We start from the raw sequence: 13,962 nt of genomic DNA, 5'->3' as shown, positions 1-13,962 counted from the left end.
GTTTTATTAATGTGATAATACTGATTCACCCCCCCTCTCAGTATTATTTCCAACACAACCTACAATAAATGTGCATAGAGGTTTCTGAAGGTGTCCATGCCCAACCCAAGCCTGGGAACTGCTGACTGGTGCAGACTACATCAAGTTTTTAAGTAGACATGTATAGCTTCGCTTAATGACCCTTGGGTGGATGTCAGGTTTTTGTTACCTATTCCTTCAACCTGAGAGCCAACATGTCGAACTAGTTGAAGGGTCTTCCTTCACTTTCTAGTTGATCCAACACAATCAACCAACTCTGCGGGAAGGTTTCCGTGGTCTCTTGTTCGTATAAGCGACATGAAAAGATGACCAAGAGTTGATATGCCTTCCGTAGTATCCTTTTCTTATACACTTGGTTTGGTGCTATCATGAATTTGGATTGCTCTTTCACCCAGCTCTTCAAGATGTCTCTTGAGTTTACACTACTACTGGCTCTATTGAAGGGTGTATCCATCATGATCATCAGTTGCGGTAAGTGATACATCTCCTGAAAGTCATTTGCCCTGAAGGTAGCAAGTTTTTTTCCATTGATACTGCTCAACACCATTTTATATGGATCAATATGCTAGACAATCCAATGGATCATGTCCACGCATGGGAATGTAGGATACCTGCGTGCAATATGGTACAAGCCAGACTTGTGAATGATGACATAAACCCTACAGTCTTATATATTCTCCTCAAATGTGCCTAAAAATGTGTCATTGATGTCCTGCCATTTCATCTTGATCTCCTTTTGTATGAAAAACTTAGTTTCTTCATAGATGGGCAAGCTCATAGACACTTGCTCAACTACATCTCTAGTTGCACTCTCGACGATGTCCTTTAACCCTACTCTCTTGGAAGCCATGGTACCTATACTGTTGAAATACGGATGAATGCCTATGATAGTTGGATTGAAAGAAACATTGATGGTAAGAAATCTGTCAATTGAAAACCAAAACAACTTGAGGACTAACATGCAACACTCCTGGGTGACTGATTAGGAAGATTGTGCAAATTTCACCGAGACGTTGGGAGACCGACTATCAAAACTACACAAAGCATAGTCCAAACTGTTAGCGGGATGAGTGATTGATGAAACTGCATAAAGAAAAGTCTAGCTTGGCCTGCTGAGAACTGACATTGCGCAATGTGCAGTTTCAGTCAGCAATGACTGTAACCCAGAAAATTGCATTTGCATAATTCCAGGGGCCAGCAGGGCACTGCCTCTCAGAGTTGCATAGAGAAATCCTAGAGGCCATTGTTGTGCAATCTCTATGCAATTTGTAAGAGTAAATCAGATCCTTCACCCTCATAAATTCCTATTGTAGTTCGAGCAAGGCAAGGTCTGGGCCAAGGCATCCCATACTCACCGACGGGTGACTGAAAACATAAAAAGGTTGAACGCATGGCGAAGCTGAGTGCAAACAAGAGTGAATGATCATGCATGCAAATAGTGAGTGTAGGATTCAAAAATAGGAAAACAAGTGAATGTGTGAAGTGAGTTGCCTCAATGAGGACCGTTAGTGCAGAAGAAATGTCATGCATGTGGCAGCAATGAGATGCAATGAAAAACTTGAAATAGTGCATCTACAAGCTAATATGCATTAAAATGACAAAAAGCATTTAGAAAAAACAATCAAAAAACACCCACACAAACTGAAATGCAAAAAATTGACACAAAAACAACGAAAGACATGAAAAGTGGACTTACCCAAAAAACGTTCATTTGAGTGTGCCGAATGCTCCTAAGATGCGATGTGGGATGCTAGAGCTCCAAGATCGATGTGAGGAATGAGCTCTGAAGTGTCGAATAAATAGTCTTGATGATACCAAGGCTTATCACATGTATGCCACAAATGTAGGAAAAGGTGACACTTACGGGGAGGTTTCTAAAATGGCTTTTGCATGGAACCTCTAACTACTAAAAATGGATCCCTAAAATATAGGGATGCTTTTTTTTCTTTTCTTTTTTTTGATCTTTCAGAAAATAAGCCCATGCATGCAAATCAAGATTACTTAGTCCTAGAGGGAACCAGTCAACTTGGGAGCAGATGCAATGACTGCAAGCCTTGGAATAATTTTTGCATAGTTTATGGGTTGAGATGGTTTGGCTGTCCCTCGGGTTCTGCGCAATTTCTACACTAAAGCCCTGGCTTTCAACCAGAATTCCACAAATTTTGAGAGGAAGTCCAGTGATATGCTACTCTACGCAATTTCTAGAGGGAAGGCTGCTTCACTATTCTGTGTATTTCTGAAGAGAAGCAGGAAGCTTAGATGGATTGTGTAGTTTTGGAGAGGAAGGTTGGTTCCCCTCCAGATTTGCATAATTTTCCATGTGAGCACAACAAACAGAAAATGACCAAGCTCTAGAATGTCAGCTTCTCGGTGGAAGACAAACAGGTTTCCAAGCACAAGATGATAAGCCACTGATACTTAACTGAAGCATAGGTACTTTCCAGTGTAATATATGTTGTTAAGGATGGTCGGTAGGGAGGCTCCAAAACAAAGCTAAGGAAAAATTTTGGAGGGTCGTTGTAGCTGCTAAAGCACTTGGCAACACAATAGTAGAACTGTAGCTCTCTAAATGGACCTTGTTTCATGAAAAGCAAGTCTAACTCCTCCCGAAGTATTCTTTGATTCTTAGATCGTCTTGGCTTCCAAACTAACTTTATTGAAAGATGTAGCACCTGCCATGCTCTTGGTCAGTCAACACACATTCCAAGCCAACTAAACACAGTTTTTTTGATTGGGGATGAGGGGTATATTAGTGCACAAGCAATATGATAGTCATAGTTTAAGTTTCATCTCTAATGTTGCTCCGCTAAGAGCAGGCCTGAACAGTGCCCCAACGGTGTCATGTAGGAACACAAGCATCACTTCACTGCCAGCGATCCTTGTTAGTACCTCAACATAGTTACCTGCATCACCTCTCTGTGTAGGAATTCTTTCTCTTCTTTTCCATTATTCATTTTCCAAAAAAATTCAAAATTTTCACATTTACATTTTTTCATTTTTCATGTTTTGAAATAGCACTTATTTATTTCAGAGGTGAATCCCAACTTATTCATAGCACAAGAAATTGTTCCTTTAGAGAAATATTTTATATATACCTCTGAGATACTTGTTAAGGTTTTCCCCCTCACCTTACTCTACTTGAATTAGCTGACAAGGGTTAACCGAAAAAAAATAACTAGAGTAGGTGGTACTAGTTAGCATGAAAGTGTTGTGTTTTCACCAAGGTTCACTTAGAAAATAATGTATTCTTCATTGGTGTATCATTGAATGAAGACAAAAAGTTCTGCATAAAGAGAGAGGACAACAAATAACCAAGTATTGATAACTGTACAAGTCCTCTTGTACTTTACCCTGTTTGTTTCAAGAGTTTGTCATGGTTTCATGCGAAACTAACTTACGGGTGCAAACAAGAAAAAAAAACAAAACAAAGAAAATAGAAGAAGTAAATGTGAAAGAAAATAAAGTAAGCAAAGAAATAAGGAAAGAAAACAAAGAAACAAACAAAGGAAGAAAACATGCATGCAAGCAAACAAGACATAAAGAAAACACTACTCCTACACCTAAGCTAATGGTGCTTGGGTTTGATCACATGAAGTGATATTTCCAATGCAACGACCACCACATTGGTTGACCCATGTTGGTGAATGCATGGTTTGTGAAAAGCACAATCATGCGAATTAGCAAACATGAAAGATATAACAATGAATTCAAACACCCTCTGAATTTAAATGTGTCCACAAAAAAGGAAAAAGTGAAACCGCATGACATTCACTTTGTGGACCTACCATGGTGTTGTGATACATTGCATGCAGATGTTAAGAACATGCACTCTCTTGAATGTGACATGAAAGAAAACATGAGAAACATATAAAACTTACATCGTTCAATTGTTATTGTTCTGTAATATTCCTCCAATGCATGAGCTATAGGATCATGTGATTCGAGTGGAGTAAGAAAAATCTGTGTGTTGCATTTATATTCAATACATAAAGATGAGTGATGAGGATCCTTGGGTAGTTCAGAAATTTCCTGATCAGAAGTGAAGCTAACCTCAGGACAACGAGGGCCTGACACAACCATTAGCTTGGGCTAAAGTGCCTCAACATCCTATGGGGCTTCAACTTCATCGATATATAGATCATCATAGATGGCTGGTTCTAAAAGATCAACAACGATAGGACCAACATCATGATTGAATACATGAGTAAATAGATCACGATAGCTATGATCAAAAAAATCAATGAGTTCGTTGAAATTCTCATGATCTGATTAATCAAACAAAGGGGTAGATGAGAAGCAAGAATGTTCACCCTCTGTGTTTCTGGAAAAAGAAGATGAACAATCAACTGGATTTTCAATGAGGAATTTGTCCTCTCTGCTGTTGAATGATAGAATGACATCCGATGTGTTCTACGAATGAGCAAAAGTATGTTCATCCATGGATGAATCTACATAAGATAAATCAGAGATAGCAGAATCACCAAAGATGTCAGAAAAAAGTGGAGGATGCGTGGACAGAAGGAGGTCATCCCTCACCATGGGTTGATGTTTTGATTCCCAGTCATACTCATCGTAAATGACAACACAAGTTGGTTGTACTCTTAGAGCCTAGATTTGTTTCAGGTTGAAAAGACAAGGTTCAAGATCCACATCAAACCACGCTCAGCCTTGTAGCTAGCCCTACGAGGACATGAGAGGGCTCTCTCTGGGTCAATCTCAGCAAAAGGTAATTGAAAAGGCTTGAGATGACTAAATTTGCAACTGATCTTAGGCTAGGTATTAAGTGTAGGGATTTGATTTGGTTTTCTAAGGGTTTTGTTGAAAAAATGGGAAAGGCAAATTTGGGCTCGGGGATGAGGCATAGTTTCTGCAGAGTTCCATTTAGGGCAAGGAAGGCAATCGCTTTGATAATTTAAAGTGAGTGAGGTGGATAGATCAGACTGGTGAGGAGTGAAGGAGAGCAAAATGCCTCAAGAATTCTCCTTAAACAGATGAAAACATGAAAATTTAAACAAATTCAAAAGCAGAGCATAGTAGTTATGGATTCTACCTTAATCACTCATTTGTTCAAATTTCTGAAGAAGAAGCATGAAAATGATACACATAACATTAATGAGATTACAATTACTCAAAGAAGCACACCATCAAAACATAAAACCACATGGATCCCAAACAGTGCTGCAAAACCCTGGTCTTTCCTTTGCCAAAAATGCAGAAGTGAATGTACAATAGAGTGCCAAGCTTTTCCGAAGTGTCCAACCCTGAAAATGACTTAGAAATTACATAATATAGAGAATCCAACCTCTTCCCTTTCCTCTAGGGGTCGATCTCATCCTTCTAGGAGCTGTTTCAACCAATTCTAAACAAAGCACTAAAATCTAAGCAATCAAAACAACTTGCCTCTATAAGGTATGAAACTGATTCATTCATTAAATTTTCACTCTTTGGTGAATGAATCCTATAGAACAACTAATTAAGTGTTAAAATTACATCATGTTCACTCAATTACATCAATATATGTCAAAAATTACATCACAAAGCAAAAATAGTCAAACTGGCCGAATTTCTGAGCTGGAAGGTGGAAAATTGGTTAAAAACCTCTGTGCGCCGTGCCAAAATCTGTATGTGTCATGCCACTTTGGAGCTGATTTTGAGGCACCTTCTGAAGACCAAATTGAGCCCAAGTGTGCTTGTTGGAAAGCCCTTCCTGTCTACTTTCCAACCCAAGTCGAATTTCTGCGTTTGGTCCCCATTTTCCCCTCCAAAACCTCAATCTCTCAAGATTGCTTCCTCTGTGTGAAATTAGGGGCAGAAAGGTCATTTTTAGGGTGTTTTTGACCTCCTGAGGACTCAAAACTTGCCCAAATTTCTTGTCCAAGCACCAAAAGTTGTGATTTTCCATGAAAAATCCAAAACTATAATTTTTTTTGGATTTGGAGCCTCCTATTGTAAGCACGCGCCATGTGGCACGGAACACAGGGAGAAAAACCCTGTTTTTTGCACAAAAATTTCCAAAAATACCAAAAATGCCCCAAATTTCTTGAAATTTGGGCTGGAGCTTCCTTCTCAAGTGTTATGCTGGGATAAAGAAGCCTCAGCCAATATCTGAAGACGATAAAGGTCCCTTTGCCTCTTTTTCTTCTTGATTGCCTTCCTCAATTTCGCCTTCAAATTCCTGATTCGGGCCTTGCACACTTTGTTGCGCGCCATGTAGTGAAAATCCATGTGTCTCAATAGTGCATGGTCTTTGTCAGCCTTGTCCAACAGCCTCTCTAAGTGCATGTTCACTCTCTCAAGATTGGCCTCCCGATCCTCATTAATTTCCTGATCCAATGATGTGAGCTCAACTCTTCTCCTTTGTGCAGCTTGGCGATGCTCACAAATGTTTTGTAGCTCCATGATAGCTTGCTGATCCTCAAGCTATTTTTCCTCTGCTCCAAGTATTTCCTGGTCCACTTAGCCCTCTCCAAGTCAAGGGATAAGGCTTCGATCTCTGATTGCTGCTCCTGGATGATCTCTCTAAGTTTGGCGCTTTGTGGACCCGTATCTGTATCATCATCATGAAGAAGAATGAACTCGGTCTCTCGTTCACCTGATGGCTCACCTGAAGGCCCCTCATCCTACATTGGCTCCTTTCCTCTGTCATGTACTTGTGATGCTGATGGAGGAAGCGAGGCCCCTTCCACCCCAGGTGGAGATAACACTCTCTTTGCCGCTGCAAACAAATGTCTGGTGCCTCTCTAATATGTGACGAAAACTGGCACACTAATAGTCTCATGGTGCTCATACTGATGAGAAGTTTCAACCTCATGCTTAACCTCTGATACTCCCCGTGAAGCCCTGAAGAAGTCACGAGAGATGAAATCATCCCAAGTGATGCCCTGCAATCCAATCTGATGAACCACCAAGATCTTTATAAGAGCAAAATGATATACACTGTTAAGTTGCTACTGAGGGGTTTTGTGCTGTATAAAGGTGGTCATCCTCTCAATGTTCCAGTAAATGAAATACGGAGTTTTCATCATTCGTACCCTAGTGAAATGCATGAGCAACCTGATGTGATAAGCATAAAGACGAGAGAACCATCCCTCACAGCTGAAATATTTCATGATCAATCTCATTAGTGGAGCATATTCATCTTTCAGATACCAGAACGGGAACACTCTCTTGAGCTGCCTCAAGCAACTGGTTTTAATGTATGGCTCATAATGTTGTCGATCAATATTTTGTTTCTTGTGCCATGGTTCACCAATATTTAGTATACCGGTTGTTAAGGAGACAGATTCTGGTGTAAGTGTGAAGGTGACACCAGCCAAGATAGCTTGATCACCGTGCAAGTGCAGCACAAAAAGATGAGCCAACTCATGATGAAATTGGACACTAGCCACCTTTTGACAAAATTCGTAGCATGACTAATGCTGAAAACACTGCATAGCAAGAGAGTAGGCCTGCAATTCTGTAAGGGTGGTCGGTTCTTCCCTAACATGCCTGCCACTTTTATGAGGCCTCCAGGGTGCCTGTTCTTCCAAGGGAGAGTCACTTTGGGTTTCTACCTCATAGTCCGACGAATGCTCCGATTCCATGACTACTCGACAAACTACCTCAAAGACAAAATGACTACTCTGTATAAATTGTGCTTGAACTGCTCTTTTTGGTGTTGTATTTCAATTTCTTCCACCAAGGGAAAAAACAAATGAAACAGGGACTATTAGGGATTGTTAGGGAGGGGAAACAATATTGAAGAATGGGAATGATTGAGAGAAGTTTAATAGGGAAATATGGGAGAGGGCTTGATGGATTGATGTCTGGGAATAGGGCTTAGGGTTTGGGATTAGTTGTATAGGTTTGATGTGTGAGGTTAGAGGATTTGGGATAGAGTATGTAGGAGAAGGGATAAATGAATTTAGGTGATAGGGAATTAGGGATTAGTGAAAATAAGGGAACAATGGGAGGGAGACAAAATCTTGGTGGCAAAACAGTGAGTTTTAAACCTGGCTGCAATTGGCTTGAGGATCTTTTAGAAGTAAAATTTGAAAATTCTTGTTGCAACCACTATCACCCATAAACCACCGTCTTTTATCATAAAACTTGATGCAATAGCAAGATAGCAAGCCTGCCTGGCAAATCTAGGCAAAGTATGAGCAATTTGGTGAAGTTTCCAACAATTTTCGGGCTTGAGGCTATATGCGCCGCGCTCAAAACCCAGTGCGCCGTGCTCTCTGTGTGCATCATGCCCATTTAAATTTACACTGGGCGGAAATCCCTAGTGCGCCGTGCGCTCTATGTGCACCTTACCGCCTGTTATATGCGCCGCACAAGTTAGCTACAAGCCATTTCTCTCCAAAACACGCACTTCTCTCACAAATTTGCCTTGAAACGTTTTTCTCCAACCTTGGCATGCAAAATGACTTTCATCTTCATGAAAAATCCTTTATATAGACATCAATTTGATTTTTGTCTCTCCAAAACCCATTTTGTAATGTTTTGCAATTGACGCCTTTTCACGATTAATAGAACTTTGACTTTTTTGTTTCCTCCTTGATTTTTTGGTTGAAATGATGAATCTCTTGGCAATTTTTTGCAGGGATAGCTGACATGGAATTTGGCAAAGGAGACCAGGGCTGCACCTGGAGAATTCAAGAACTGAAAATTTTGAAAAATTATTACAAAAAACGAAATGTCGACTTATCTTCAAAACAGAGTTTTGAAGAAAAGTCATAATCCATCCATATGACGATAAGAATCTCTTGAGATAACAACTTATCAAGGACCTCCCTCTGGCCTGCTGGCTTTATTAGACTTTTTCGAAAACCAAATTGACTAACTCTAGACCTAATGACTAAAATGACTGTTATGACCTAGAAACTGCAATAGGACTACAAATGACTTTTAAGATTCGATTTTGATGGACAAACCTGAGCCATCGGTGAAAAGCATGAGGGGGATGAATGAAAAAATCCCTTCCGTCAGATTTATGGCATGCTCCTAACGAAATGCAACTGATCAAAAGTGATGGGACACCTAAACATGAAATGCAAAAAGAGTTTTGATCTCTGACGGAGGGATGACCAGACGGACTCTAACATTGGCTCCAATGGGGATGGTAGCTGCTTGGAGGTGCCAAGAACGGTAGATCTCTCGAAGAGCTATATAGTGCCTTCGTCCTTTGGGCTATGGAGTCATTATTTCGACAAACAGTACAAGATTCTGACTCAATTTATTTGACTGAAACTTGAGTTGAAAATGACTCGATAATAACACTAAAATGAATGAAAAAATGACTCGAAAAACTGAACTCAAAACTGAAACCTTTCTTCAGAATTATAGCCTTCACTTTGGTCCCCAGACTGAAGAAAAGATTACAGCACACACTTGTAGCGAAACTGAAATAAAATGGTATTAACAATGACAATGATGGCAACAAAAATAATTTAGAAAAGGTATCGCTTGAGCAGCCGACCATTGACTGGCCATCCTGAACAATCTTCTCCATTCATCTCCTTCAAAAGAAAGTCATTCTGACCCCGATACGTTGCAATCTTAAAAGGACCTTTCCAGAGATTTTCAAACTTGTCGTGCTTGCCCTTTTCCTCATTCCTTTCATCCCACTTTAACACCAGATCATCCAACTGAAATGTGTCCACCTTTTCTTTTCTATCATAAATCTTTTTAATTCGCTCCTGCAACTTGAATGTGTTCTGAAAAACATATTCCCGTGTCTGCTGCAAGTGGATCATTTGATTTAGTCTTCTCTGCATTGGATCCTCTTCACTACCCGCCTCTTGGAGAAGTTTGACTATCGGAGCTGCAAGAGAGGTAGGGAACACTGTGTCAACTCCATAAACTAACTCAAAGGGGGACATACTAATGGATTTCTTCTGACTCACACGATGTGCCCAAAGTGCATGGACCAACTTCTTATGCCAACTCTTCTTATTGATTTCCAACATATTTTTAGTGATATTAACCAAAGATTTGTTGGAAGACTCTGCCAATCCATTGCCTTGCGGATGATAGGCAGTTGAGTGCCCCAAAGTAATATGATAGTTACTACAAAACTCAACCATCCTTTTTGACTTGAAATCTGTTGCGTTATCAGTGATTAACTTTTTTGGGCAACCAAAACGAGACAAAATATTACTTTCTAGGAATGAAATTATTACCGCATTCGTAGCTTGCCTAGTGGGTATTGCTTCGAACCATTTCGTGAAGTAATCTGTCGCTGTGAGAATCCATCTATGCTAACCTGAAGAAGAAGGATCAATTTCACCAATGAAATCCAACCCCCACTGCTGAAAAGGGGCATTCACCTCAATGGGCTTAAGTGGCAAAGGCTGTAATTTCTGTTTCCCTTCAAAAATATGGCAGTTATGACAGCTCTTAACAATCTTGAACACATCAGCAAACAATGTCGGCCAATAGTATCCAGCCCTCAAAATTTTATTTGCTATTGTTTTCCAAAAACGGTGACTGCCACAATCTCCTTTATGGAAATCCTCCATGACATGCTTCGCTTCTTCTTCCACCAAAAAATTTAACAAAACACCACTGGGATCTTTCCAATAAAGTGCAAAATTCAAAATACAAAACTTAGCGGCCTTCAACTTAAGAGTTCTGGCTTTGTTTCTAACCATACCAGGTGGTGCAGACAAATTTTGAAGGACATATATAATATCTGAATACCATGGAGAAAGAATAAACATTTATGATACCTGAAGTGACGAACTTTCCTAATTTTCATTAGACATAGTAGCGATCAGATTTATGTCTAAGACGTACAGATTTGATTCAGCCATCCACTTTGCCAAACCCTGACCTTTAACAAGATTTGTGGGCCTTATTTCCACATCATACTCCAGCAAAGCTGCTATCCACTTGCCACATCTTCCTTCAGGATCGGTCTGAACCAAAACATCTTTGACAACAACGTTAGGAACATAGGCTAAAATATGAGAATGCAGAATGTACACACGGAAATCTTTCAATGCTTTTACAAGTGCAAGGCTTGCTTCTCAATAATATTGTATTTCAAAGCAGCATCCCTTATAGTCCGGCTGAAAAAAGCAATGGGTCTTTCATGCTCATCTTTTTTTCTGCATTAATACGGCTGCCATAGTATGCTCCGAAGCAAATGAAAACGATATAAAATCCTGAGTATAATCTGGGCTGATTAGAACCAGAGCGGAGGAAAGAGCCAATTTTACTAAATTGAAAGATTTTACAGCCTCTTTCGTCCATGACAATTTGTTGTCCTTCTTAATCATGTTTGTAATCTCCCTTGGATGTTCAGCAAGGTTAGGAACAAAGCGGCGCAGAAAATTCATCTTACCGTTAAATGATTGTATCTCCTTCTTATTCTGTGGCAGATCAATTTGCTGAATCGCTTCCACGCGTGCTAGATCAATACAGATGCCATCTTTTGAGATAATGTGCCCAAGTAGTTTGCCTTCGTCCATGGCAAACAAACACTTCTTAGGATTCAACAACACACCATATTTTCTGCACTTTTCAAAGACAGTTTTCAAATGATACAAGTGTTCTTCATCTGGTTTGGAAAACACGGTCAAATCATCAAGGTACACAACCAAGAAGACATCCTTCTCATTTGTGAAATCCAAGTCCATTGCCTGCTGAAAAGTGGCACCCGCGTTCTTCAAACCGAAAGGCATTTTTGCATAATGAAATGTTCCCCACAGAGTGGTGAACGTTGTTTTGTCTCGGTCATCTTCATGGACTAAAATTTGGTTATATCTGGAATAACCATCGAGTAATGACATGTGAGATGCTACAACTACTTGCTGAAGTATGTGATCCATTTTGGGCAGCGGATAATTATCCTTAATGAAACTTTGTTGAGATTTTGAAAATCAATGCACAAACGAATCTCACCAGTCTTCTTTTGCACGGGCACCAAATTAGATATCGAATCATAAAAATGAATGGGAACAATGGTTCCTGAGTTGAACAACCTGTTAACTTCCTTCTCAATTGATGACAGCAATTTTGGATTAAGCCTTCTTAACTTTTGTCTGAAAGGTTTTTGATTAGGCTTAATAGGAATAGTGTGCTGAATTATATTTGTATCATATGTCTTCTAATCAGAATAGTCCCAAGCAAACACATCGGCAAAAGATGACAACAAATTGATATTTTGGCCTTTACCTTCGGTGGCAATGCTTTGGACAACTTTACCATCTACGGATGCTTGGCTGTTCCAATGTTCACGTCTTCAACTCCCTTTTCTGTTGGCTACAATGTGGGCTACGTCATCATGATCAAAGAGTTCCTCTAAAGGTATCAAACCTTTAGGAATCACATTATCCTTGAGCTGCAACACCTCCATTTGATTGATCTGCACATCGTCTTTGCCATCATCATGCTCTACATCAATTGAGGTATCTTTGAATTTACCTTTGTTTTGCAGAAAATCATTGATCTCCTCATCATCTTGGAAAACTTGCCAATATCTCTGATTGTCCGCAACAGTCGGACGGTGCTTCACATGGATTTAAAATTTATTGCTTGATTTCATAGGAATCTGCAAATTACTTGCTGCCTTGGCAAGTGCATCAGCAATACTGTTTTGAATACGAGGCACACACGTCAAAGTGTAATCCGAAAAAAGCTTCAAAATGTCTAGAACAACATTCCGGTATGCCCGCATCCGAGGATCCCTTGCTCGATATTCACCTTTAACTTTCTTAATCACCAACTCAGAGCCGCCATATACAAAAATCCTCTTTGCATTCAACTTTCTTAGAATCTCTAGGCCAGCAATCAAAGCCTCATACTCAGCTTCATTATTTGAGCAATCAAAAGCAAGTTTGTAGGAACATACCTGCACATTACTTGGCACTTTGTTTGGGGCAGAAAAAGGACTGCGTACCCAAATTCCAATTCCAGCACCATCATTTCCTACTGTGCCATCAAAATCCATGGTCCATAGGCCATCTTCCTCTTTTTCTAAGTGTTGAAACTCTTTTTCCTCTGTTTTTTCTGCTTGATGTCCATCATCTTTTTCTATTTGTTGAATGGTCTTTCCATGTTCTTGTCCTTCTCTCTTCAAAAATTCTCTAAAATTTTCTGTTATTTCTGGAATATCATCTGCTACAACTAATTGACTATCAATATCATTGAAACTATCTGAATACAAAACAAAAGACTCGAGATCTGTATGTACATAATTAATCGGATGATTAATTGGTTTTTCCTTACTTGTAATCATGTATTTCATTTTATGCTCATGATACAATTTTCTCATTTGGCCAAACACTGGAATTGTTGCATAGGAGAAATCAAGCTGCATAGTTCCTTTGATCTTTTCTCCCCAAGACCTTGAAAGAAGCATACTGAATCGGGGAGGAATGTCTGCTACAACAACATCCATCAAAATATTCTTAGCCGGAATCTGATCCAAACTAACCACCAAGTCTTTAATAAACCCAATACATCTCACCCTACTGGAATCAACTGAATAGAGATCATGGTAATTCCTGGTAATGTCCAAACCCAAGTTCTCCGTGATAGCTTTTGGCATAAGATTATGGGAGGCACCAGAATCGAACATAGCATTATGCAAAACAAACTCATGCACTCTCAAACTGATATAAAAAGGAGGCACATCACTGTCGGGGGACTCACCATTCAATGCTGGTCCAAAAACCAGTTTAGGTTTATCATCTTCCACACTCACCATGTCGGACGTTGGATCAAAATTCAGAATTTTGGAAACCTGCCCTCTATAATCGTTGTTCCTCATCAGCTCTGTCAAAGGAATAGATACCTTCAATTTAGAAATTTCATTTTCTAAACTAAAAGTGGAAGTCTTCTCTACCTCTTTGGCTGGAACTTCTTTCTTCTCAGCTTTATCTTTTGGTGCAATGGGCTGATTGACTCCTTCATTTGCTGATGGAGTTTTGTTAG

This window comes from Pinus tabuliformis, chromosome 1_2 (assembly GCF_031772625.1).
Source record: "Pinus tabuliformis cultivar Carrire ecotype Pingquan chromosome 1_2, CPIR1, whole genome shotgun sequence".
NCBI lineage: Eukaryota > Viridiplantae > Streptophyta > Pinopsida > Pinales > Pinaceae > Pinus > Pinus tabuliformis.
This window is presented reverse-complemented; position numbering follows the sequence as displayed.